Below are 25,636 nucleotides of genomic sequence, written 5' to 3'. Positions count from 1 at the left end.
TCACACAGAAGGGAGTGCTGGACTGAAAGGGGGACAGCAGAGGCCACATGGCAAGAGAGCAGTGGCCAAGCCATTTCCTGCTAATTAACACATGGATATTGATCATATTTCCTCTGAGGAGCTGCTGCAGATAAGGCAGTCCATCCTCCTTGGTCACCACATCATCAATAAGCAGACAGCTCCTTTCTAGAAGAGCCCATAATCCAAACATGCTTTGGGTAGGTGATTGATAGAAAGCTACCATTTTAAAAGGATTCCAAGTCTAAACAAAATGGGTCTGGTTACTGGCAAAATTAAATTACCCTCTGCTGGAGGAACTTCCCCTTATAGTGAAAACAAAGTTACAGTCACAGATAAAATCGAAACTTGAGCATAAATTTTTAGAGGCTTCTAAGAGCAAGCATGTATGATTGTTAAATTTATGAGCTTAGTTTTATTATATGTTTGTCCCACTTTGATATATTTCATAAGTGAGAAAGTACCTCCCCAAATTTGGTAGTATTTAAAGGGTCAAAAGTCCAGTAGGCTCTTGTTCAAAGCACCCAGAGGCCCAGGTTTTACTTAATTCTTTTCTTTGCGCTGTCCTGGGAAATATCTTTTTCTCCCTAGAAACATGATAACAAGGCTGCCCAGGAAAAAAGGAGAAGATAGCAACTCTTCCTGACTTTTCCAAGACATCCGGTTATGGGCTATGATGGTCTCTCTTTCTCTGGGAAAGAGAAATTAAATTACATTTAACACCCTGCCTCTGTGGACACGTCTCATCAGACATCCTCCTCACTTTTTCTTGCTTATAAAAACAAGGCCAATGTAGTAAAACTGGAAGCAGACTGTGGTGAGACAGTTTTTTTTTTTTTTTTTTTTTTTTTTTTTTTTTTTTGAGACAGAGTTTCGCTCTTGTTACCCAGGCTGGAGTGCAATGGCGCGATCTCGGCTCACCGCAACCTCCGCCTCCTGGGCTCAGGCAATTCTCCTGCCTCAGCCTCCTAAGTAGCTGGGATTACAGGCACGCGCCACCATGCCCAGCTGATTTTTTGTATTTTTAGTAGAGACGGGGTTTCACCATGTTGACCAGGATGGTCTCGATCTCTCGACCTCATGATCCACCCGCCTCGGCCTCCCAAAGTGCTGGGATTACAGGCTTGAGCCACCGCGCCCGGCTGAGACAGTTTTTTACATCAGCCAACAACAAGAGAGCCATTCCAAGTTCTAATCATTTTATTTATTCAACAGATTTTTTTTTTTTTTTTTAGACAGGGTCTTGCTCTGTCACCCAGGCTGGAGTCTGGAGTCTAGTGGTGCAATTCAGCTCACTGCAACCTCGACCTCCTGGGCTCAAGCGATCTCTCCATCTCAGCCTCCCGGGTAGCTGGGACCACAGGCATGTTTAATTAACAATTAGCCAGTCCAGGCTAATTGTTTTGTATTTTTTTTAGAGATGGGGTTTTGTCATGTTGCCCAGACTGATCTTGAACTCCAGAGCTCCAGCAATCTGTCCACCTTGGCCTCCCAAAGTCCTGGAATTACAGGCGTGAGCCACCAGACCAGGTCTCAACAGATCTTTGCTGTGTTTGTGCTTCAGGTCAGCATAGTTCTAGGCTCTAAGAAGAATATAGGTATCTTCAAGGACATTCCTGTTTGTACAGTACATTTTCATTTACAGTATGCTTTCACTCACAATAGCTCAGATGGATGCTTAGCAAGAAAGGAAATGGCTTCTGGATTCAAAACACTCAGAGAAGCTGGGCTGTTGGCTCATGCCTGTAATCCCAATACTTTGGGAGGCTGAAGTGGGTGGATCACTTGAGGCCAGGAGTTCAAGACCAGCCTGACCAACATGACAAAACCCCGTTTCTTTTTTTTTTTTTTTTTTTTTTGAGACGGAGTTTCGCTCTTGTTACCCAGGCTAGAGTGCAATGGCACGATCTCGGCTCACCGCAACCTCCGCCTCCTGGGTTCAGGCAATTCTCCTGTCTCAGCCTCCTGAGTAGCTGGGATTACAGGCACGCGCCACCATGCCCAGCTAATTTTCTGTATTTTTAGTAGAGACGGGGTTTCACCATGTTGACCAGGATGGTCTCGATCTCTTGACCTTGTGATCCGCCCACCTCGGCCTCCCAAAGTGCTGGGATTACAGGCTTGAGCCACCGCGCCTGGCCCAAAACCCCGTTTCTACTAAAAATACAAAAATTAGCTGGGTGTGGTGGCTCACGCCTGTAATCCCAACTACTCAGAAGTCTGAGGCACAAAAATTGCTTAAACCCGGGAGGTAGAGATTGCAGTGAGCTGAGATTACACCACTGCACTCCAGCCTGGGCAACAGAGCAAGACTCTGTCTCAAAAAAATAATAATAATAACGACAATAATAATAATTAAAAAACACTCAGAAGCTGGCAAGGGAGGTCAAATTGTAGAGAAGAAACCTCCAGAGAATGGGAGAAACCCTTGCTTAATCCAAGGCACATTAAAAGAGACATTAAAAGTGCTGGCTGGGTGCGGTGGCTCATGCCTGTAATCCCAGCATTTTGGGAGGCCGAGGCAGGTGGATTACCTGAGGTCAGGAGTTCAAGACCAGCCTGCCCAACATGGTAAAACCCCGTATTCACTAAAAACACACACACAAAAATAGCTGAGCATGGTGACAGGTGCCTGTAACCACAGCTACGCAGGAGGTTGAAGCAGGAGAATTGCTAGAACTCAGAAGGCAGAGGTTGCAGTGAGCCAAGATCACACCACTGCACTCCAGCCTGGGCGACAAGAGCAAAATTCCATCTCAAAAAAAAAAAAAAAAAAAAAAAAAGTGTGCTGCAACCCAGAGAAGAGAGATCAGTAAGGCCTGGGCCTCAGGTGCTTTCAACCAGAAAGTCTAGAATTTCCAATTCTGTGAGCTTGGTTTGTAAAGTGTTCAGCTGGAATGATGTCTTCCTCTGAGACCCAAACCTCAAAAATAACATCCCTCTCTTTCCTTTGAAGCCAGTTTCAAACTCTTCCCTAACAGAGAAACTTTATCTCCTACATCCTCTGCACTCTTGGTTCCATCCATGGACACCGGGCGGATGAGTACAGCTGGACCCTGCCACAGCCCTGTTCTGAACCCATGTCACCGACATAGGTTTATGTTTGGAGGAAAATTGCTTTGATTTTGCTTATGATGAATGTGCTAAGATGTTACATTAGGGAAGGCGGCCCCCTGCCTCTATCTGTGGGCCCCACTAGGCTGGGAGGGTTCTCGGGAATGAAGCTGACTGCATGTGCACACACACGTTCCCAGTGTTTGGCAGGGCTGCAGGACTGCAAGGCAATGGCTCTTCCATCACACTGTCATCACGTTGCAGGAAACACCCTGCAGCCCAGCTGCAGCGCTGCTGGCAGCAGAGAGCTGACCACAGTAGGGAAAGGCACTAGGCCAACCCCTCCTGTCCTCTACAGCTTCCCCATAATGTCTGTGGTGGGTGGGAGGCTCTTCGAGGCCAGGCAGCCACTGACCCATCATTGGGCAGGATCAGATCCTCAGTCGCCATGCTAAGCAGTCTTACAAGGACGCACTTGTCATTGTCACTATTTACCATTACTACCATTATCAAAGCCACCCAGGTGCCCCTTGACATACTCCAGGACAGTCTGCCTGGGCCCTCTTTCAACCAGTTTGCCATTCTCAAAACCTCTCCTCCACAGACATTGTGGCTTCCTGACTGTTGATAGGACAGTGGTTTTAAAATTCAATTCAATTCAGAACAAATATAATGAGCCCCTATTATCTTCATTCACTTCACATTTATTGATTTCTTCTGTGCCTGACGCTGGGATTATAACTGTGAATTCGCCTGGCTTTCAACACTTAGTGAAGCAGTGTCCAGGACAGTGAAGTCTTTCTTCTTCTGTCTTCTGAAAACTTCCCAGATGCCCTCTCCCCACTTCTTTGGCTCTCTCAAGAAATAGCCATATCGGTTGGCTAGAGCATTAGCAAGGAGAGTATGAAAGAGTGTGGGTAAAGTTAGACAGCTGCTCAAATTGCAGCTCTACTGCTCACTATTATGAGACAATAAGCTACTTAATATCTCAGCTCAGTTTCCTCATTTGTAAAATGGCAATAATAAAGTCTTCATTAAAGGAGCATTGCGAAGATTAACAAATCAATATGTGCTAATAGCCAATTTTGGTGCCTGACACATAGTAGCAGACCCTCTTAAATGGTAGGTACTGTTGTGGTGGTGGTTATATACTATGATTACTATCACCAGGACTACATTGTTAATAACATCTTTGTCCTTTGGCTGGGAGGATAGCCATCGAGTGACAAGTAACAAGTACCTTGGAAAAACCCTTGGCAGATATCAGGTGGGGGCATAGCACATTGTACCGATTCCAATGTTTCACTCAAGGTGGCAAAATCTTTGACAAAAGCAAAAGTTTATATCTTTATGGAGGAAAAATATAGTTGAGGGGTCATTTGTTGGGTTTTTTTGTTGTTGTTTTGTTTTTTTTTTTTTTTTTTTTTTTTACTTACATGTGATCTCCAGTTGATTCTTTCACCCCGGGGATCAGTATTCTTAAAAAGAAAATGAGACCCTTGGTTGGAATCCTACTCTGACTTACCAGAGGAGGGGAAGTACCACCACTTCTTTTTCTCTACCTTTTCTTTTAAAGGGTTTGGCATTTCATAATTTTTTTTAAATCATCATCATCATCATCTAAAAATGTTTTATATGTTAATAATTATTATTTGCTTTTTCGTTGTTTTGTTGTTATTGTTGTTTTAGTTTAGGGGAGTTGGATTACAAAGTAGAATTACAACTTGGCATCTCTCTCTCACTCTCTTTTTTTGGGGAGGGACTGGGTCTCACTCTGTCATCCAGGCTGGAGTGTAATCCCAGCTCACTGCAACCTCTGCTTTTTAAGCTCAAGCAATCTTCCACCTCAGCCTCCTAAGCAGCTGGGACTACAAGTATAAGCAACCACATCTGGCTAATTTTTGTATTTTTTGTAGAGATGGGTTTCACCATGTTGCCTGTGGCTGGTTTCAAACTCCTGGGCTCAAGTAATCCTTTTGCCTTGGCCTCCCAAAGTGCTGGGATTACAGGCATGAGTCACCACTCCTGGCCTATATCTCATTTCTTCATCCCCTTAGACAAGCAGATGAAAAATAACTTTCTGAATCCACCCAGGAATCAGCTCATTCAGATCAGATCAATTGCTAATAGCAAAAATACAGAAACACTTACACATCAATTTGGCTTTAATTATACAGAAAGAGTTGGTGGCTCATACCTGTAATCCCAGGACTTTGGAACCACTTGAGGCCAGGAGTTTGAGATCAGTCTGAGCAATATATCAAGAGTCCATCTCTAAAAAAAAAAAATGCACAGATAGAATTTTAATTTTTAAAGAGAATGTATAGTTTTGTACCATACAGCCCAGGAAGATAACCTAGACAGATAATTCCTACACATAAAAAATATTTCCTTCAGTCAACATAATAATCATAAAGTGGTTTCCATGACATCCATTTTCAGTTTTTGTATTGGGCCCAATTCACAATTCTAGTACAGTTTTCCTATTTTTATTGCCAACACATTGAGTACCTCTATTTCTCACTGTTTAAATAAGAGGGAGAAATTTCATCTATGATTATTTATTTTCACTCTTTAATTTTAATTCATGTGCCTCTGGAGAATGCATCTTTTGTATGATTCTACTTCCAAAACCCCAAGGAAAACAGAAGACAAGATGCTATTGGTTTAGGTCCTTTAAAAGGTTATTCAGAGGGGTCTCTCTTGAACTTTTGGTTTTTTTGTAAGTCATATTTCAAGTCTTTGATCTTGACAACCCTGAAATATTACCTTACAATTACATCATAACTATGAAATGACTTTTGTTGGCTAGTGACATGACTTTTTTAAAAGTTTCCACTAAATACGCAAATATTACAGTGAAAGGATGTCAGATTATTCGGAATGATTGGTGATGGTATTAAAATTGCCAGTATTGCTGTATATTATGCCCCTAGGAAATTTAGAATATTTATGATCAGGCCTTCAAGTAGTCTGGACTTTTTTTTCTCCTTTTAAAAGTGATTGGTAATTTCTTCTTTGAGCCTTTCCACAGGCTTTGCCATTACTTAAAGACATGCAAGCCATTGCTTTTTTTTTTTTTTTTAAACGGGGAAAAATAGCTAACATTCACACAAATGTCAGTAGATCAACTGAACGAAATAAAATCTTCTCAATTATTAATTCAATAAATGTTTACTGTAGAGTCATAATATTGATACAAATACATGATACAAATTCAACTATGTGCCTTGGCCCTTCTCATGGCGCCCCCCCCACCCCCCCACCCCCCACCACCACCACCAAAAAGAAAGAGAAAGAAAAAAATAACTCTTTCAATAGTGGCTGTTCCAATCACCCATCCACTTGGTGACTGAGGTCCCGGAGCTGGCAAGAGGAGGCACACGGACCCACTGTCAGCTTGGCTAGATTTACTTTCTGTGCCTCTCAGAGGTGAGGCTGCATGTGAAGCTAGAATCTAAAAAATAAGTGATTAGGGTACATCAGGGGCTGTAAATAAGTGCCGACTAATTCAGCTAGTTCCCAACCAAAACAAAACAGAATAGCGATCTAATCCATTGTTGGAGAAAAACCTAGCTATGTTGAACTTAGTGAAGGATATTACTTTGCTTTATAAGCCATTGGGAGGGGCAGGGGCTGAGCACAACGGCTCACACCTGTAATCCCAGCACTTTGGGAGGCCAAGGCAGGTGGATCACCTGAGGTCAGGAGTTTGAGACCAGCCTGATCAACATGGTGAACCTCCATCTCTACTAAAAAAAAAAAAAAAAAAAAAAAAAACTAGCTGGGTGTGGTGGAGGGCGCCTATAATTCCAGCTACTCAGGAGGCTGAGGCACAAGAATCACTTGAACCTGGGAGGCAAGGGTTATTGCAGTGAGCCGAGATTGAGCCACGGCACTCCAGCCTGGGTGAGAGTGAGATTCCGTCTCAAAAAAAAAAAAAAAAAAAAAAAAGCCATTGAAGGGATTTTCCAAGGTTAATCTTAACTGAAAGTTTTATTTGTGCTACCACTCATGGTAGATGCTCAATACAATGTATCCAGTACATCTGCTGTATACTGGCTCTGTGCTGTATACAGAGGAAAACTGCTGACTGCTTAGTGGGCATTTTGTAGATCTGAAACAAGAGTATCCGTACAAACATACCTATACATATACATATCTAACTTGAGAATGAGCCACATTTTTGTAGAGTGGGCCACTCTTGACATGCCCTTTTCTTCTGTTTTGAGACAGAGTCTCGCTCTGTCACCCAGGCTGGAGTGCAGTGGCCCGATCTCTGCCCACCACAACCTCTGCCTCCAGGGTTTAAGCGATTCTTCTGCCTCAGCCTCCTGAGTAGTGGGGATTACAGGTGTCCACCACCACACCCAGTTAACTGACATGTCCTTTTCTAGCCTAATAGTTTAATTCATGTTTACGTATCAGGAACTGTGAGTATGTCAAATGATATAAATTAAAAGGCTGAGATGAGACAGAAATTTTTATTTAGATTTCTCTTTTTAGAACTAATTTTTGCTACAGTTGGAAATTTTGTTATTTTTGTTGATGGTGGTGGTGGTTTTTTAGAACAAGCTAGTGATTTAAAAACAAATGTAGCCAAGTGCAGTGTGGCACACATGGATAATCCCAGCACTTTGGGAGGCCGAGGCAGGTGGGTCACAAAGCTCAGGAATTCGAAACCAGCTTGGGCAACATGGTGAAACCCAGTCTCTACAAACAATGCAAAAATTAGCTGGACGTGGTGGCACACACCTATAGTCTCAGCTACTCAGGAGGCTGAGGTGGGTAGATAACTTGAGCACAGGAGGTCAAGGCTGCAGTAAGTCAAGATCATGCCACTGCACTCTAGCCTGGGTGATGGAGTGAGACCTTGTCTTAAAAAATAAAAAATAGGCCAGGCATGGCGGCTCACACCTATAATCCCAGAACTTTGGGAGGCCAAGGTAGGTGGATCACTTGAGGTCAGGACTTTGAGACCAGCCTGACCAACATAGTGAAACCCCATCTCTACTAAAAAAAAAAAAATACAAAATTAGCTGGGTGTGGTGGCAGATGCCTGTATCCCAGCTACTTGGGAGGCTGAGGCAGGAGAATCATTTGAACCCAGGAGGCAGAGGTTGCGGTGAGCCGAAATCTCATCATCACACTCCAACCTGGGCAACAAGAGCGAAACTCCATCTCAAAACAATAAATAAATAATTAATAAAAACAAGTGTAAGCACAGAGAGCTTATTTGCTGATCACCGTGCCACATTAGCCACTGGAAGGCTTTTATCTTCAACATGTATATGTATATATTGTTTAGTCATGAGCCATAACATCAGACATTGGCTGATACATACGTGCTGGATTCTGTGAATTGCTTCCCTGGCCCCAAACAGTCTCAGCTACACCAAATCTGAAATGCATCCTGCCAAGTATTTTCCCCCTAATTGTTTTAACACAGGATATTTTCAGGAAAAGCTAATCCACCCGTTTCTAATTCCATTGCAGTTTGCCCCCTTCAGATGCTACCTTGCCCAGGCTAGTTCTATCCCCCCACAAAAAAATACTTTTACTTCCTCTTTCAAGGTTTCACTACTTTGCAAACAGGTGGTCCATCCAACAGCTGCCCACGCCCTCCCCCTGAACTCATGTTTGATTGAAGCTCAGAAGGAGCCTTTTTTTAAGCACTCAGACTCCCTGAGAGGTTGGAAAGCGTACCACCCCGGGATCAGGGGGAGAGAACTGGGAAGCAAGCACTGAACTTTCTCACAACTCAAACCTAATCCTTCCCTTTCTCCTTATAGGATCAAATGGAAATTGCAAAGGTTATATGCAATAACTCATTCAAGCTGACCTTTTGAGTTCAAGAGAAACTAGGGTGAGAAGATAGAAGTGTGGCTTTTAGACAGAGGGCCATCCTGCCTGGGGACATCAATAGATCTTCGTAGCTTTATTTTAGAGCTAGAAAGAATGGCAGGAGAAGCAACGAGCATCCTCATTAAAGCTGATTTAGTGGAGAGACTGAAAATCCTCCTTTCCTCTTTGGTATCACCCAAGTCACTCATGCCAATTTGTGAAGCTGCACATCATTATTTTAATTGTCTGCAGCCCTTGGGTAAGTTTTAATCATCTCAGTGGCCTGGCAGCTACAAGCAGGGCTCTGGACACTACACTGAAGAGTTTTCACAGGCACATTTGGTGTCCACCAACTCACATGGGACCAAAGGAACTAAAGGAACATAGTCTCAATAAACTTTGGTGCAAGTTTTGGGTTTAATTTTCTTCCTTTTCTCATAGCATAGGAGCTAATTGTCCTCTAATGTAACAAAGATAAATTGGAATCAGACTCTGGCAAAGGTTTTTGGTTTTTTGTTTGTTTGTTTGTTTGTTTGTTTGTTTTAGAGAAGGAGTCTTGCTCTTTTGCCCAGGCTGGTGTGCAGTGGTGCAATCTCGGCTCACCGCAACCTCCGCCTCCCGGTTTCAAGTGATTTTCCTGCCTTAGCCTCCCAAGTAGCTGGGATTACAGGCACCTGCCACCACACCTGGCTAATGTTTTTGTATTTTTAGTAGAGACAGGGTTTCACCATGTTGGTCTGGCTGGTCTTGAACTACTGACCTCAAGTAATCCACCCACCTCAGCCTCCCAAAGTGCTGGGATTACAAACGTGAGCCACTGCGCCTGGCCCAAAGGTTTGTATTCAATCAACAAAACACTGTACAAAAAAAAAATAGATAGTCCGGCATTGCCCTGCTTTCCAAAGCTCTCACTGCTGTGGGTTCATCCCCGCTAAAAAAATGCTTTCTTTCTCCAAACCTCCCAACAACTGTCCGAAAGGAAAAAACCTTAAACAAAATCTCCCTCTGCTCAGAATGTTAATTATCAGGTGACAGGAGTGTCAGCAGGTTCAGCTTCAGAGAAATGCTAAGTCAGCAGCACACATGTCCTTCCTAGTGCTATTCAGTTCTCCCTAAGTTCCTGCATGCACCCTTCACCACGGGGGATCCACAGGCCTATCCCTCAAGAGCCCCGGAGTCACTCACCCCAGGCTGGCTGCAGATCCCACCCACAGCCGTGGGTTTGTCCTCCCCCCACACTTTTGCTCTTTCCTCAAGGCCACGTGATGGGACGGAAACCTGAAACATTCTCTGGGTGCTCCTGTTATTTGAATCGTTGTCTAAATGAGTTTGACATAACAAAGTTTAGAAACTTTTTAAAGGGAGAAATAAGTGGCTGGGCATGGTGGCTTATGTCTGTAATCCCAACACTTTGGGAGGCCAAGGCGGGCAGATCACTTGAAGTCCGGAGTTTGAGACCAGCCTGGCCAACATGGCAAAACCCCATCTCTACTTAAAAAATTACAAAAATCAGCCGGGCATGGTGATGCACACCTGTGGTTCCAGCTACTTGGGAGGTTGATGTACGAGAATTGCTTGAACTGGGAAGAGGTTGAGGTGAGTCAAGATCACACTGCTACACTCCAGCCTGGGTGACAGAGCGACACTCTGTCTCAAAAAAAACAAACAAACAAACAAAAAATAAATAAACAGAATTAGGGAAAAGTGAGAGAAAAGATGGGTTCTGTAAAAAAAAACAGTGATCCTGAGTATGTGGAGGAGACTCACGGTAAGCAAATGCTGGCCCCCTGGAGGGCAGGCGTGGTGCCTGCTGCATTTGGGTGGCCCCATCAGAGACCTTGATGGCTGTTCATACTGTTGCCACCCTTCTATCTGGACATTTCTTGTAAAATCTTTCAACACTGCTCTAGATTCGTGTAAGTGATTTAGAATTTTTCATTTAGAATTAAAATTCTCTGTGGCTAGACAGGAAACAAAATGAGATCCAACCAACATAGGAGCAGGGCTCTCTGGAGAATCTCTTGGATTCTAAGGGAGGTATAGCTCAGGGGTGACCTACCAGAAAGTTTGTCTAAGATCTTTACTGCCCAATGGTGTTACCAGGGAAACTGGCATGGTGGAAGTCAGCCCACGCTGAGCCTTATTAATAAGTAACTCAGATTTGCTGTCACACACAAGGCGGGGGGACCACCATGACATGGCAATAGATACGGGGTGAGGGCAAAGCAAGAAAGTGAAATAACCCCAGTTATATGGACACAGCAAGGAGACAGTTAAGGACACTGGGGTAAGTGTAGAGGGCTGGTTCATGTTGAGATACAGAAAGAAAAATATCTTCCTTTAAACAAATCAACACCATATTCTTGCCATAGAGATAAGAAAAGTGGTGATGAACCAGCCCAAAGTAATCTCCAAGGGAGCCAGTCTTTTTGGAGATATGACAATCTACAAAGGCTTTCATTCTCCAACATTCTCCCTTCTGTGCCTTACAGTGCAGAGTCAGGTTGATTTATTAAGCCAAAGTGAACTGAGGTTAATTTAATTTTGAGGATTTCTCAACATGCCTTCAGATAACCGGAGACATTCTAGGATGTTGTGAAACTGAAGCTGGAAGTCTCTGTCATCCCACAGATCTAGGCTGTGGGGCCAACTGCCTCAGGGGGAGAAATAAAGGAAGTACTAAGAAACCTCCTTTTTCAGGTGATGGTGAGTAACAAGAAAAAGGATAAGCAAGTTTATTTAATAAATGATTTCACGACCTCCGAAATCCACCCTTCCAGCGAGCAGCTGTGGGGCTAATCCTGCCTGCTCGAGCCCAGGAGGGATGAGCCTGCTTGAGCCTGGGGCAGCTGCAGAATCAGACAGCTGAGGAAAAGCCTAAGTACCAGCCTTCAGAGGTAAGTCAAGCGAGTTAGCACTTAATTCTAAACAAAGAGTGCATACATGCACCAGTACTTGATTGAAGACAAATTTCTTTTTCTTTTTTTTTTGAGATAGAATGTCACTCTATTGCCCAGGCTGGAGTGCAGTGGCATGATAGCTCACTGCAACCTCTGTCTCCCCAGTTCAAGCAATTCTCCTGCCTCAGCTTCCAAGTGGCTGGAATTGCAGGTGTGTGCCACCACACCCAGCTGATTTTTTTTATTTTTAGTTGACACAGGCTTTTACCATGTAGGCCGGGCTGGACTCAGACTCCTGACCTCAGGTGATCTGCCCACCTTAGCCTCCCAAAGTGCTGGGATTACAGGCCGAGCCCTTGATTGAAGACAAATTTCTTTTCTTTTCTTTTCTTTTTTTTTTTTTTTTTTTTTTTGAGATGGAGTTTCGCTCTTGTCACCCAGGCTGGAGTGCCATGGCGTGATCTCAGCTCACTGCAACCTCTGCCTCCTGCGTTGAAGCCATTCTCCTGCCTCAGCCTCCTGAGTAGCTGGGACTACAGGCACCCACCACCACACCCAGCTAATTTTTTTTTTTTTTTCTATTTTTAGTAGAGATGGGGTTTGACCACGTTGGCCAGGCTGGTCTCGAACTCCTGACCTCATGATCCGCCTGCCTCAGCCTCCCAAAGTACTGGGACTACCACACCCAGCCTGAAGACAAATTTCTATAACTATTTCCTTCTGAGCAAATTTCAAGCCGCAGCCCAGCTTTTTCCCATCAAGAAGGAGAGAGATGAACAGAGATAATTGCACTCACTGGTTTTGCTTTGTGAGGTCATAATTTTTCATTATTTGCCAAAAGAAATAAGATACACATTGAGATGGAGAAGCTGTCTAATGTGAACACCGCAGAGTCTACGGCTCAGTCTCCTGCTAGAATGTCTGAAATTCTCCCACTCTGAAATATGTCCCTTCCACGTCCCCGGACCAGGCTCTGCCGACAGCAGCTGGGGATGTTTTCAGTACTCCTCAGCTCAAGTCATCATCTAAGACAGAGACTGGCTCCGTTTCATTGACGGAACCTATAAAGCTAACTCCTTACTGAACGTCCTTATCTGTGTGTCCAATGCCAGGCAAGGCCCTGAGGGGAACGCAGAGGAACAGGACCCTGTTTCTGCCCTTGAGAAATTCACAGTTTAGTGGAGCAGTCGGGCACTGAGGCTCCTCACATGGTAGCTGCTCCTGAACTGAGGCCACGGTTGCTAGGCAGCTGGTTCAGAACAGTTATTCAAGTCAGGAAGTCAAGTCCTTCTTTTAGCTCTGCCCCTTGACATGTGAGATAAGTCACTTGTCTGAGGATCCTCTGCCTACAGTGTAATACATATAATTAGAGAATTACTTAACATCTCCCTATAATGAGCTGCAGTTACATATGCCCGGATATATTTTAATGATTCCAATTAAAAGGGAATACAATCTTGTTCCCAGGTCTTCCTGAGTAAAATCCAGGCGCCCGTTCCCGCCAGTCTTATAGGTCATTATTATGTTTCTTTGGTGTCCTCCAAAATGGCATGACTAAATTCAGTCAGGATTTGTTGAGAGAATGAGCAAGTGACTCAAGAGTCAGTACTGGCTCCTCATGCTACCATGCCTAGCACTTAAAAACTGTGCCCTTCACGGTCATGGACATGTCCTTTTTGCCTGCTCAGCTTCCATTCCCCCTTTTTCTAGTAATAGCTCCTCACTGGACTTGGGAGAACTACCACCACTTCCTGTTGGATACCATCATGGTGGTTCTTTTAACCAAATCTAAGCCAGGCTAGAAACACAACACCGGAAATTCAGTCTTGAATGTTCTTGAGAATAAATGGCCAGAGGTCAACAGAGGCTGCAGTATCCTGAAGAGATTGTCCATGGGTTCCTGCTGCCTGGACCACAGGCTCTGCTCTGGTTTCTGTCCTTTCTAAGCCTATATTTTCTGCTTTTCCTTTGTTTCTGTGACCTACCTACATATCGCTATGATAATGTATTTTTGCTAAAATTAATTAGAATTGGCTTCTGTTGCTTATAATTGAAGTATTCTAACTGCTACACAGAGAGAAAGTCCGGGTTATTAAAATGGGAAACCAAAATAGGAATTGTGAAGCAAAAGCAGCTTTCAAAATCGGCTGGGCACAGTGGCTCACACCTGTAATCCCAGCACTTTGGGAGGCCAAGGCAGGTGGATCATAGGGTCAGGAGATTGAGACCATCCTGGCTAACACAGTGAAACCCTGTGTCTACTAAAAATACAAAAAATCAGCCAGGTGTGGTGGTGGTGTGCACCCATAGTCCCAGCTGCTTGGGAGGCTGAGGCAGGAGAATTGCTTGAATCCACGAGGCAGAGATTGCAGTGAGCTAAGATCGTGCCACTGCACTCCAGCCTGGGTGACAGGGCGAGACTCCGTCTCAAAAAAAAAAAACAAACAAACAAACAAAAACAGCAAAAAAAAAAAAAAAAAAAAAAAACTAGTTAAACCCTTTCATTCATTTCCCAGAAAATCTGACCCAGAGAAGTGAAGTGACTTGATGAATATCCTAGTATTGGTTGGTAAAAACCAAGCCTAGAACCCGGAAGCCCTTCCATTTTCCTACCCTATTTATTTCCTACCCTATTTCCTTCCTATTTTCCCACCCTATCTTCTCTTCTAAGGTTATTGCCGATGGCTACTTGCATGCTACTACAGTAGAGTTGAGTAGTTGTGAAAGAGGACATATAGTTTCCCACCTCTACAATATTTACAATCTGGCCCTTCTAGAAAAAGGTTGCCAGCACCTGCTATACACCATACATACATACATAAATGAACATATGACTGTGTTCCAATAACACTTTCTTTATAGAACCTGAAATGCTAATTTCATGTAATTTTCAAGTTTCTCAAAATATTATTTTGATTTTTTTAAGACATTTAAAAATGCAAAACTCATTCTTAGTTCATGGACTGTACAAAAACAGGCAGCAGGCTGGATTTGACCTACTGGATTTGACCTACAGAATGATGGCATACTGCACGTATCCCTGGTTTTAGCCACTTTGAGTTAGGGTTTCTGCTACGAGCCATGAAATATGACCTAACTGATAAAGTCATCCATACATTTATTGCTCATCTATTATGTGTAAGGCACACAATGAGGAATAAGACACAATTCCTTCTCCCAAGGACTCAATAATCTAGTTAGGGATTCAAGGGCTTCCACAATAGTAGTCAACATTTATTAAACACTTATAACAATGTGCTGATTGCCTTGCCCTTTAGATGAGTTACCTCATTTAGTCTTTTTTTTTTTTTGAGATGAAGTCTCGTTCTGTTGCCCAGGCTGGAGTGCAGTGGTGCAATCTCGGCTCACTGCAACCTCCGCCTCCTGGGTTCAAGTAATTCTTCTGCCTCAGCCTCCTGAGTAGCTGGGAGTACAGGTACGTGCCACCATGCCTGGCTAATTTTTTTATTTTTATTTTATTTATTTATTTTGAGAAGCAATTTTGCTTTTGTTGCTCAGGCTGGAATGCAATGGTGCAATCTCGGCTCACAACAATCTCTGCCTCCCAGGTTCAAGCAATTCTCCTGCCTCAGCCTCCTGCGTAGCTGGGATTACAGGCGTGCACTACCATGCCCAGCTAATTTTGTATTTTTAGTAGAGACAGGGTTTCTCCATGTTGATCAGGCTGGTCTCAAACTCCCAACCTGAGGTTATCCACTCACCTCGGCCTCCCAAAATGCTGGGATTAGAGGCATGAGCCACTGCACCCCGCCTTTTTTGGATTTTTAGTAGAGATGAGGTTTCACTGTGTTAGCCAGGATGGTCTCAATCACCTGACCTCATGATCTGCCCGCTTTGGCCTCCCGAAGTGCTGGAATTATAGGCATTAGCCACTGCACTCAACCCATTTAGTCTTAATGATGCCATGAAATGGCTTACTGCTATGTCACAGATTAGGAAATTGAGGCTCAGAGAGATCAAGTACCTGGCCCAAGGTCACACAGCTTACAAGTAGTAGAGCAAAGAGGTGAACCCAGGTTGTGTGACTCTGAAGCCTGGAAACCCAAACGCTGTGCTAAATGAACCCGCCTTACACTGTGATCCCCCTGTCTGCCATCTGCCTGCTCCTGCCCAGTCCTCCACAGACCAGAGGACTTCCTGCTGAAATGCTCCTCTTCCCTCTGTCCCAGGTCTTTGAATATCCCACCCATTGACTTTTGAAACTCCTCTTCCTTCTTCTAGGCACTCACAGCACCTGATGTCTAGTTACTCACCTTGAGCATATAGAGTGTTGATCGTCATTTAACTTTTTCTGTGTTTGTTCTCTCTCCCCAAGCTATACTACAGTGTCGAGGGCAAGAACGTTCCTCTGCCTCTTTGGTAACCCTTGGAGACAAATACCCAGGCAACTCAAAGTTGAAACAAACTATCAAAAGAATAAGATGAAAGAAGAGATCAGGCAGCTAAAGAAACAATTAAGGACCAAGAAATCATCACCTTCTATAAATGAGAAAAAACTAAAGGCACAAAAAAGAGTAGCCCCCAAAATGAACACATCAGGGAAATACTTGAGGTAATTCAAGTTAAAACAGAGTGGAAAAACAATAATTAAAGCAACTATCAAGAAAGGAATAGAAATAGAAGGTAAATTGATATCCGACCCTAAAACAGAAGCCACCTCTCTACCCTAAAAAATAGAACTGAAAAAAATATTTGAGGACATAATACAGAAAAACTTTTCCAAACTCAAAGAACACTTGAATCTTCCGATTTAAAGGCTCACTCAGCAGGGCACAGTGGCACTCACCTGTAATCCCAGCTACGTGGGACGCTGATGTGGGAGGGTTGTTTAAGCCCAGCAGTTCAAGACCAGCCTGGGCAACGCAGCAAGACCTCATCTCAAAAAATGAATAAAATAAAATAATAGGGCCCACTCTATGCCAGACAAGGTCTAGTTAAAAAGGGAGAGAGAGAGAGAAAGAAAGAGAGACAGAAGGGAGGGAGGAAAGAAGGAATGAAGGAAAGCAGGCATGCAGGGAGGCAGGCAGGCATTTGAAAGTAGGGAAATTTGCTATAGATCCATCAATGAGATTCTTGGCTGGGTGCGGTGTCTCACGCCTGCAATCCCAACACTTTGGGAGGCTGAGATGGGTGGATCACTTGAGGTCACGAGTTTGAGACCAGCCTGGCCAACATAGTGAAAACCTATCTTTACTAAAAATTTTTTTAAAAATTTAACTGCTGGGCGTGGTAGCTCATGCCTGTAATTCCAACACTTTGAGACACTGAGGCAGGTAAACCATGAGGTCCAAAGTTCAAGACCAGACTGGCCAAGATGATGAAACCCTGTCTCTACTAAAAACACAAAAAAAAATTAGCCAGGCATGGTGGCAGGTACCTGGAATCCCAGCTACTCAGGAGGCTGAGACAAGAGAATCGCCTGAACCCAGGAGGCGCAGGTTGCAGTCAGCCGAGGATCACGCCACTGTATGCCAGCCTGGGCAACAGAATGAGACTCTGTCTAAATAAATAAATAAATAAAATTTTAAAAAATTAGCTAGGTGTGGTGGCATGCACCTCAGCTACACAGGAGGCTGAGACAGGAGAATTGCTTGAACCTGGGAGACAGAGGCTGCAGTGAGCCGAGATCACACCACTGCACTTCAGCCTGGGTGACAGAGCAAGACTTCATCTCACACACACACAAAAAAAAAAAAGAAAGAAAGAAACAGACAAGAATTTTTGTTCATGAAGAAAGAATTCTTCAGGCATCCAAGCAAAAAAAACCTAGGATCTGACAAGGGGACAATTACAAGCCCGGCTTCATCCTTCCAATAGCAATATTTAATGCCAGAAGGCAGTAGAAGAATGCCCACAAGGTTCTGAGGGAGAGGAAAGGTGACTCACGAACACTATACTCAGCAAGAAGTCACTCATATACATCGTGACATAACAGTCAAACATTCTCAAATACGAAAGGATTTGGGGAACATAGCACTAATAAGTCCTTCTGCAGGGGCAAAAAAATGGGAGAAAAAAGCCTATTGGGCCAGGCACAGTGGCTCACGCCTATAATCCCAGAACTTTGGGAGGCTCAGGCAGGCAGATCACAACGTCAGGAGTTTGAGACCAGCCTGGCCAATATGGTGAAACCCTGTCTCTACTAAAAATACAAAAATTAGCCGGGTGTGGTGGCACATGCCTGTAATCCCAGCTACTTGGGAGGCTGAGGCAGAATTGCTTGAACCCAGGAGGTGGAGTTTGAGTGATCTGAGATCACGCCACTGTACTCCAGGCTGGGCCACAGAGCGAGACTCCATCTCAAAAAAGAAAACAAAAAAGCCTACTCAACAATGAAATACAACCAGTCCAAAAAAATTGGCCAAATTAAACAACTAGTAATGTGAAAAAACTTGATAAAAGGACTAGCAATAAACACTGAATTCAATTAAATATAAAATGAGGACTAGACCTCTGGAGAAATAAAGAGATGCAAATCAGAATGTAGATACTATAAAGTCAAACAAGTTAAAAATTATAGAAGCATCAAAATTGGGAGAGGGGAAGAAGCAAGAGAGCACTGTCGTCTTATTACCTGGCAGGAAGTCAATCCAAACCACCCACCCAACCTTTCAGCTAATTTTCAACAGCTATTATGTTGTTCTACTCTCGGGATGATCTTCTAGAAACTAATACGTCTTGTCATTCAGGAACTAATCTTTGAAGTTTATTAATTTCACCTGAGTTCCTTTTTTCTGTTAAGTTCTGGTAAAACCAAACCTAATGTTTTTAATTATTTTTAAAAGCATGTATAATATGATCATGTTACAATAAAATTATTTGTGACCTCTCTTGCTTTCTCATTGTTTTTCAATGGAAATTGTAACAATAGCTAATTCTTTTTATGGGCTCACTACGTGTCAACACTATCTTAAGAACTTTACATGTATCTACAAATTTAATCCTCATAAAACTTTTTATTTCTTTTTTGAGACAGGGTCTCCCTCTATTGCCCAGAATGGAGTGCAGTGGCATGATCACAGCTCACTGCAGCCTCCACCTCCTGGGCTCAAGTTGTTCTCCCACCTCAACTTCCCAGATATTTGAGACTACAGGTGCATGCTGCCATGCCCAGCTAATTTTTTAAAAATATTTTTTGTAGGCCGGGCGCGGTGGCTCAAGCCTGTAATCCCAGCACTTTGGGAGGCTAAGGCAGGTGGATCACGAGATCAAGAGATTGAGACCAACCTGGTCAACATGGTGAAACCCCATCTCTACTAAAAATACAAAAAAATAGCTGGGCATGGTGTTGTGTGCCTGTAATCCCAGCTACTCAGGAGGCAAAGGCAGGAGAATTGCCTGAACCCAGGAGGCTGAGGTTGTGGTGAGCCGAGATCGCACCATTGCACTCCAGCCTGGGTAACAAGAGTGAAACTCTGTCTCAAAAAAAAAAAAAAAAAAAAAAAAAAAAAATATATATATATATATATATAGTAGAGATAAGGTTTTGCCATGTTGTTCAGGCTGGTCTTGAACTCCTGGGCTCAAGCGATCCACCCACCTCGGCCTCCCAAAGTGCTGTGATTACAGGCATCTGCCCCCATGCCAGCCCCCGACATAAGATTTTTAAGGAGTAGACAACACCATCACCTCCGCTTGATAGGTAAGGAAAGTAAGGAATGGAGATGTTTCCTATGGGTTACACAGATAGTACATGGCAGAGCTAAGAGTCCGACCCAGAGATTCAGGCTCCAGGGTCTTTGCAGTTTTTGCTCTCAACCATCACCCTGGATGGCACCAAAAGACCAGCCCCGATAGACCAGCCTCCACAAGTGGGTAGGTGGGACATTGGTTGCTTTCTTTGTACTTGAATATTTAAATGATGATCATGTGTCATTTTTAGAAAGTCATTACCAAAAAATAAAAGAGCCTCTACTTGGAAAACAAGATGAATATTCCCCAGGCCAACAAAACAGAGACTAAACCATCCTGACCCTCTAACTAATCTAGGCAGGGTGCAGCTAAGAGAATTAACTCCTGGCCGGGCGCGGTGCCTCATGCCTGTAATCCCAGCACTTTGGGAGGCCTGAGGTGGATCACAAGGTCAGAAGTTCAAGACTAGTCTGGCCTAGATGGTGAAACCCCGTCTCTACTACAAATACAAAAATTAGCCAGGCATGGCGGCAGGTGCCTGTAATCCCAGCTACTCAGGAGGCTGAGACAGAGAATTGCTTGAACCCAGGAGGTGGAGGTTGCAGTGAGCCGAGATGGCGCCACTTCACTCCAGGCCGGGCAACAGAGCAAGACTCTGTCTCAAAAAAAAAAAAAAAAAAAAAAAGACAGAGAGAATTAACTCCTTTACTACTAGAGTAAGCTTTAGAACAATAGTAGCCTGCAATTTTAATGATAATCATTGCAAAGGGTGACTCAAGATTCAAAAGAGCATATGTGTTTTATTGGCTCTAGGCAGATTAGCAGGAGGAAATAAGCTTCCCTAAGGAATCACCTCTGGGAGACAGGAAAATATGCAATAAAAGAAGAGGTCGAAGAAATCCCAGGTGTACGCAGTCAGTATCCAGGTTACTCCATCTCTGAGCAATTTGCTGGACTGACACAGCTTCATTTTAAATGACATAACATAACCAGCGTGATTCATCCTGCCGTCCAAGGGCTATATAATAAGTGTGGTAATGGGGGAGCATCTCCCAGGAGGGTACAGGAACAGCTGTGTGTGTCACCTGGGAATGGCACCCACCTATAAATCCCATCTCTTTGACAATGATTCTAAAGTCCCCCTGTCACTGTCACTCACCCGCAAAATTAATGACTAAAGGGGAGAAGGAGAGGAAATGCCTCGCCCCTGAAATAGAGAGAGAAAGACTGAGAGAGGGACAGAGCAAGTTAATAAATAAAACAAGAGCCTGAAGGGAAGAGCTGCTTTGTCAGAATATAAATATTTCCCTTCCCCTTTTATCTTTAATGTAGTGTGAGAAGCTTATTAAAGGGAAATGCTTCTCCGTCCCTGGAGCCCTCGCACAAGCCTTGCCGGGAGCTGCCTGCAGAACGGGGTCGCCTAGCCCCACGCTTCTAAACTCTTCCCTGCTGGAAGTGAGCGTAATGTGCAGAGCAATAAAGAAGGGCTGGGGAGGAAAGGGAAGCCATTGTGGCCATGAGGATCCTTATCTTGATGGGCCTGGTGTCAGGTTATGTTAATCGCTGGAGATGCCGGGAGACTGAGGATGAGCAGTGCCTGTCTGCTCACAGCCTTGGCCTGAGATTCCAAGGGAGGCTGACATTGCTAGACTTACCCTCTGCTCCGTTAGTGAGAACAACATCCAAATTTAGACCAAGGGGAATTTGCCGGACAGGGGTGTGGATGGGGAGTCCTGTGGGTGTTCCTCTGAGGAGCCCTTGGTGGCTACACATCTCACATCTCCAAGAAAACAGCCAGCACACCACCCACAGAAGACTATTCCAAAAGCATGGAAGACATCTGCCCTCCTCATCTCCTTCCTAAAACCCCTCAAAGGATGGGCCATGAAGGGCCTACATACCAAGTCAGGTCAGCACGGAGCCTGGCACTTGGTAGGTGTACAGTAAGTCTGAATGATGTGGCACGGAGGCTGTGCTGGGCTCGTTTGCCACTGTATCTGTGGGTTCACACACAGGGCCTGGCACACCTGGTTTTGGATAGATGAATGAACACATACATTTAGACACAATGGAGGCATCTCCTTTGCTGGTCATGTTTGCTGCCTCTTCGAAGGATCATTGTGTCTGGTCAGGATTTGGGTCCTGCTGAGCTTCGAGACTACCACAGCATTGCTGGCCTTTTGGAGATATTCAGCCATGTGGTTATACAAGGATAAGCCATCCATCCATCAGGTGCCAGTCTAGCCAAAGGCTGGGGGTCGGGGATGGAGAGAACAGCTAAAACTTTCTGCCAAAACGTGCTACTCCTTCATTCTCCTTGGCTGAGACCTCCCAGGGGAGCAGGCCCTGGTTGCTTTGCTACCATACACCCTCCACCACACACCCATGCATTTCCATTTCTATAATGTAATCAGTGGAGAGAACAGAAATGATTTTAAGACTACATTTCTAAGTTTCTTTTTTGCTCAGACCAGGGTATGCATTTAGCAAGTGTCTACTGCCATTTCAAATCCATTAGGTACCACGTGATCATTCCTGCTGCAGAATCTGCTCAGCATCCCCAGTCAGGCACTCCATCCTACCCATTTTGATGTCTCTTGGGGTCTCAACCTCAATAGTTTTGTGTGTATGGTTCCCCTTCCCACTGAAACTCATTAGGTTGGAATAAAGACTCAGCTACCAATCAGAGAGCTCAAGTCATTGCTATTTCCCTGCACTCACCACTTTCAGGACCAACGCCATCGTACGGCAATGTCCGTGTTATAGGGAAGTGTATAATTCAAGGATGGTGAGCCATTCTTAGCTAGTTCCTAGGAAATTCCTTGTCCAGGGTTCTAAACATTACCTGCAAACAACTGGCAATACCTGATTTAACATTCCGCCTCTGACATAAACCCCAGCTAGCCTCCCCATGGTCTCATCCACAGTGGGGGCCTAGAACCTTGAGAGGGCCTATTTCCAGTGTTCCCACCAACAGGGTGGGGGAGGAGACATGGGGGCGGAGTGGCACACGTATATCTGAGGGGCGGCTGTGTGGGAGAGGGATTAAATTTGTACTGTGAAGATCAATGAAAGCCTTGGGGAGGCAGATTTCAGTTCAATATAATGAAGGACTTTCTAACAATTAAAGCAGTCCAAAAAATGAAATGGGAACATGCAAAGAAAGCCCTCTCTCCCTGGAGTTGGAGCAGAGCTGAGATCTCTCCTGCCAGAACTGTGTGTTGGCTAGTGGTGTACACGCCTGACACTTGTCAGTGTGATCAAGTGGTACCTCCGGTTCTGGAGCCAGATGATCTGGGTTCAAATCCCAGCCCCAGTAGTTACTAGCTCCATGATCTTGGGCAAGTTATTTAGCCTCTCTAAGTGTCCGTTTCTGCATCTAAAACATGCAGATAAAAAACACATTTGACTTTCTGGGCAATTGTAAGGGTTTTATGTTTACCAAAAGAATCTGTATTTTTTTTAAAAAAAAAAAAAAAAAGATGATGTCCTAGGCCTTTGGGTGCTCAAGCCCTTACTAAGTTCAAGAGATTTTCCTGCCTTAGCCTCCTGAGTACCTGAGATTACAAGCACCCACCACCATGCCTGGCTAATTTTTGTATTTTGAGTAGAGACAGGGCTTCACTGTGTTGGCCAGGCTGGTCTTGAACTCCTGACCTCAGGGATCCCCCCACCTTGGCGTCCCAAAGTGCTGGGGTTATAGAACTCAGAAAAGAGAGGCCCCCATTTTTACTTAATACAACATAAAACAGCATTTTTATAATTAACCGGTTTTGGGGGGTTTTATGTGTTTTTAAAGATAGTAAGGCAGATTTATTCAAGGGGGGGGCCATAGTGATACCTATGCGGACCACTGCAACAGGGGCTTATAGTCGGGGAGGCAGACTGGACTCAACTTCTATAATTGTTATTTTCCATACACACATAAACTTCAGTGTTTAAGCTTTCAGAAATTATAAGGAGGAAAACTCTTTTAAACCAACAAATATAACTGCGTAGAGTAGAAAACAATGTTTTTATTCCACAAATATTTATTAAGCACCGTCTAGTCCAAATCATCCTTGGAAATAAAAATATGTTTTAGGCCAGGAGCAGTGACTCATGCCTATAACCCCAGCACTTTGGGATGCCAAGGTGGGGGGATCCCTGAGGTCAGGAGTTCAAGACCAGCCTGGCCAACACGGTAAAGCCCTGTCTCTACTCAAAATACAAAAATTAGCCAGGCATGGTGGCGGGTGCCTGTAATCTCAGGTACTTGGGAGGCTAAGGCAGGAAAATCTCTTGAACTCAGGAGGCAGAGGTTGCAGTGAGCCGAGATTGCACCACTGCACTCCAGCCTGGGCGACAGAGCAAGACTCTGTCTCAAAAAAAATAAAAAATGTAGATGCAGATGCTGTCTGCCAGGGTTTTGCTGTGCAGCAAATAACTGCTTCTGACCCTTCCACTTGCAAAAACAGGCAGGGTTCCACAGGCTCCGCAAATCTAAAATGAGCTATAGGGCATTTTGAATTGGCTTGTATCCCAAATGAAATGGGTAGGGCCATAAAATAAAGCAAAGATGAACACGGTAAAAACTGTGCCATTGGAACTTAAGGTTTTTTTTCCCTGTTTTCCATCAGAAGGTCAGCTCCTCTGAAGATTATGATCATGTTGATAAACACTGTGTACATATTGCCTAAAACTGAAAAAGAAATTTTTTCTTCTTTTATTTATACCTAGCACAGTTTTTGTTTCTGAAAGACCTATGCCTAAAAAGGACATGGGTAGAAATAAACATGGGATGCCCAGAATATCTTTTCTATGGGGTATAAGCATCCAGATTTGGAAAAGAAAGCTTTCTCTCCAGCAGCTCCTGTCGCCTGCAGCAACTTACAAACTTCCATCTCTTCAGCGTGTTTGTGCATTGGAAATATTAGAGATGGAAAATGTGACTTTCCTCTGGCCCTGCCATTCCCCAATATTCTCACTCTCAACCGGGCATAGATGATGCTGGCAACCTTTTGAGAAACCAGAAACTTTAGCTCCCATCTGCCCTGATCAAATTGCCTCTTTAAACCATTACCAATAATCATCACTCCTTACTGAGCATTTGTAACAGGTGGGGTACTAAGTACATTGTATTATCTCATTTGACCTTTGCAATCCTATGAAGCAGGTGCTACTATTAAATATTATCACCATTTTACAGATGAGGAAACTGAGGCCCAGGGGAGTTAAGAAGTGTGTCCAAAGCCACATAACTAACAAGCTACTGAACAAGTATTCAAATCCACAAACCTAGGCTCTCCACCAATATCATCAAACTGCATCTCTGAAGAAAGAGGAGTCCCCACTATACCAAAACTAAGAGCTTTCAAAATAGTGAATGGGAAACAACTCTGACACTCTTAGAAGAGAAATGTAAGATTGTTTCCAGAAGAAACATCCTATATACCTTACAGTGATGCAGCATCCCATGAACATCCTGGTCTTGTGATATTCTCTGGGACAGGTGGATGCCTCAGAGGTAGAGAGAAACACATCCTCACGGAGGCTTTCACAGAAAACACCAGCTCATCCTGTCTACTTGCTCTCTACGAGCCTTCTCCAGGCCAGACATACACAGAGGGCTCCTGCTGTTAGGAGCAGGCTAAATTTCTTCCCTGTTCTTCTTTCCTTCCCACAAGTTTGTGTGTGTGTGTGTGTGTGTGTGTGTGTGTGTGTGTGTTTGTTTTTTTGTTGTTGTTGTTGAGATGGAGTCTCGCACTGTCACCGAGGCTAGAGTACAACGATGTGATCTCGGCCCACTGCAACCTCCACCTCCCACGTTGAAACAATTCTCCTGTCTCAGCCTCCCGAGTAGCTGGGATTACAGGTGCCTGCCGCCATACCTGGCTTTTTTTTTTTTTTTTTTTTTTTTTTTTTTTGTATTTTTAGTAAAGACAGAGTTTCACTGTGTTGGCCAGGCTGGTCTCAAACTCCTGTCCTCATGATCCAACCACCTCAGCCTCCCAAAGTGCTGGGATTATAGGCGTGAGCTACCACACCTGGACTTTTTCCTTCAAAGAGAGAGCTGAATCCAAGGTCCCATTCTTAAACTGGACGTGGCGGCTCAAACCTGTAATCCCAGCATTCTGGGAGGCTGAGACAGGTAGATCACCTGAGATCAGGAGTTTGAGACCAGCCTG

General features: G+C 44.1%; 1 long non-coding RNA gene across 1 annotated transcript in view; it reads right to left on the bottom strand.

Moving 5' to 3' along the window:
• The window catches only part of LOC141584557 (uncharacterized), a 68,258-nt gene that overhangs the window by 29,813 nt on the left and 12,809 nt on the right, over positions 1–25,636 (bottom strand). Inside the window, exon 3 of the long non-coding RNA XR_012517651.1 lies at positions 5,270–5,346. This is a non-coding gene — a long non-coding RNA (uncharacterized LOC141584557). The remainder of the gene's footprint in view (positions 1–5,269; positions 5,347–25,636) is intronic.

Source organism: Saimiri boliviensis, chromosome 5, assembly GCF_048565385.1.
Source record: "Saimiri boliviensis isolate mSaiBol1 chromosome 5, mSaiBol1.pri, whole genome shotgun sequence".
NCBI lineage: Eukaryota > Metazoa > Chordata > Mammalia > Primates > Cebidae > Saimiri > Saimiri boliviensis.
This window is presented reverse-complemented; position numbering and strand designations above follow the sequence as displayed.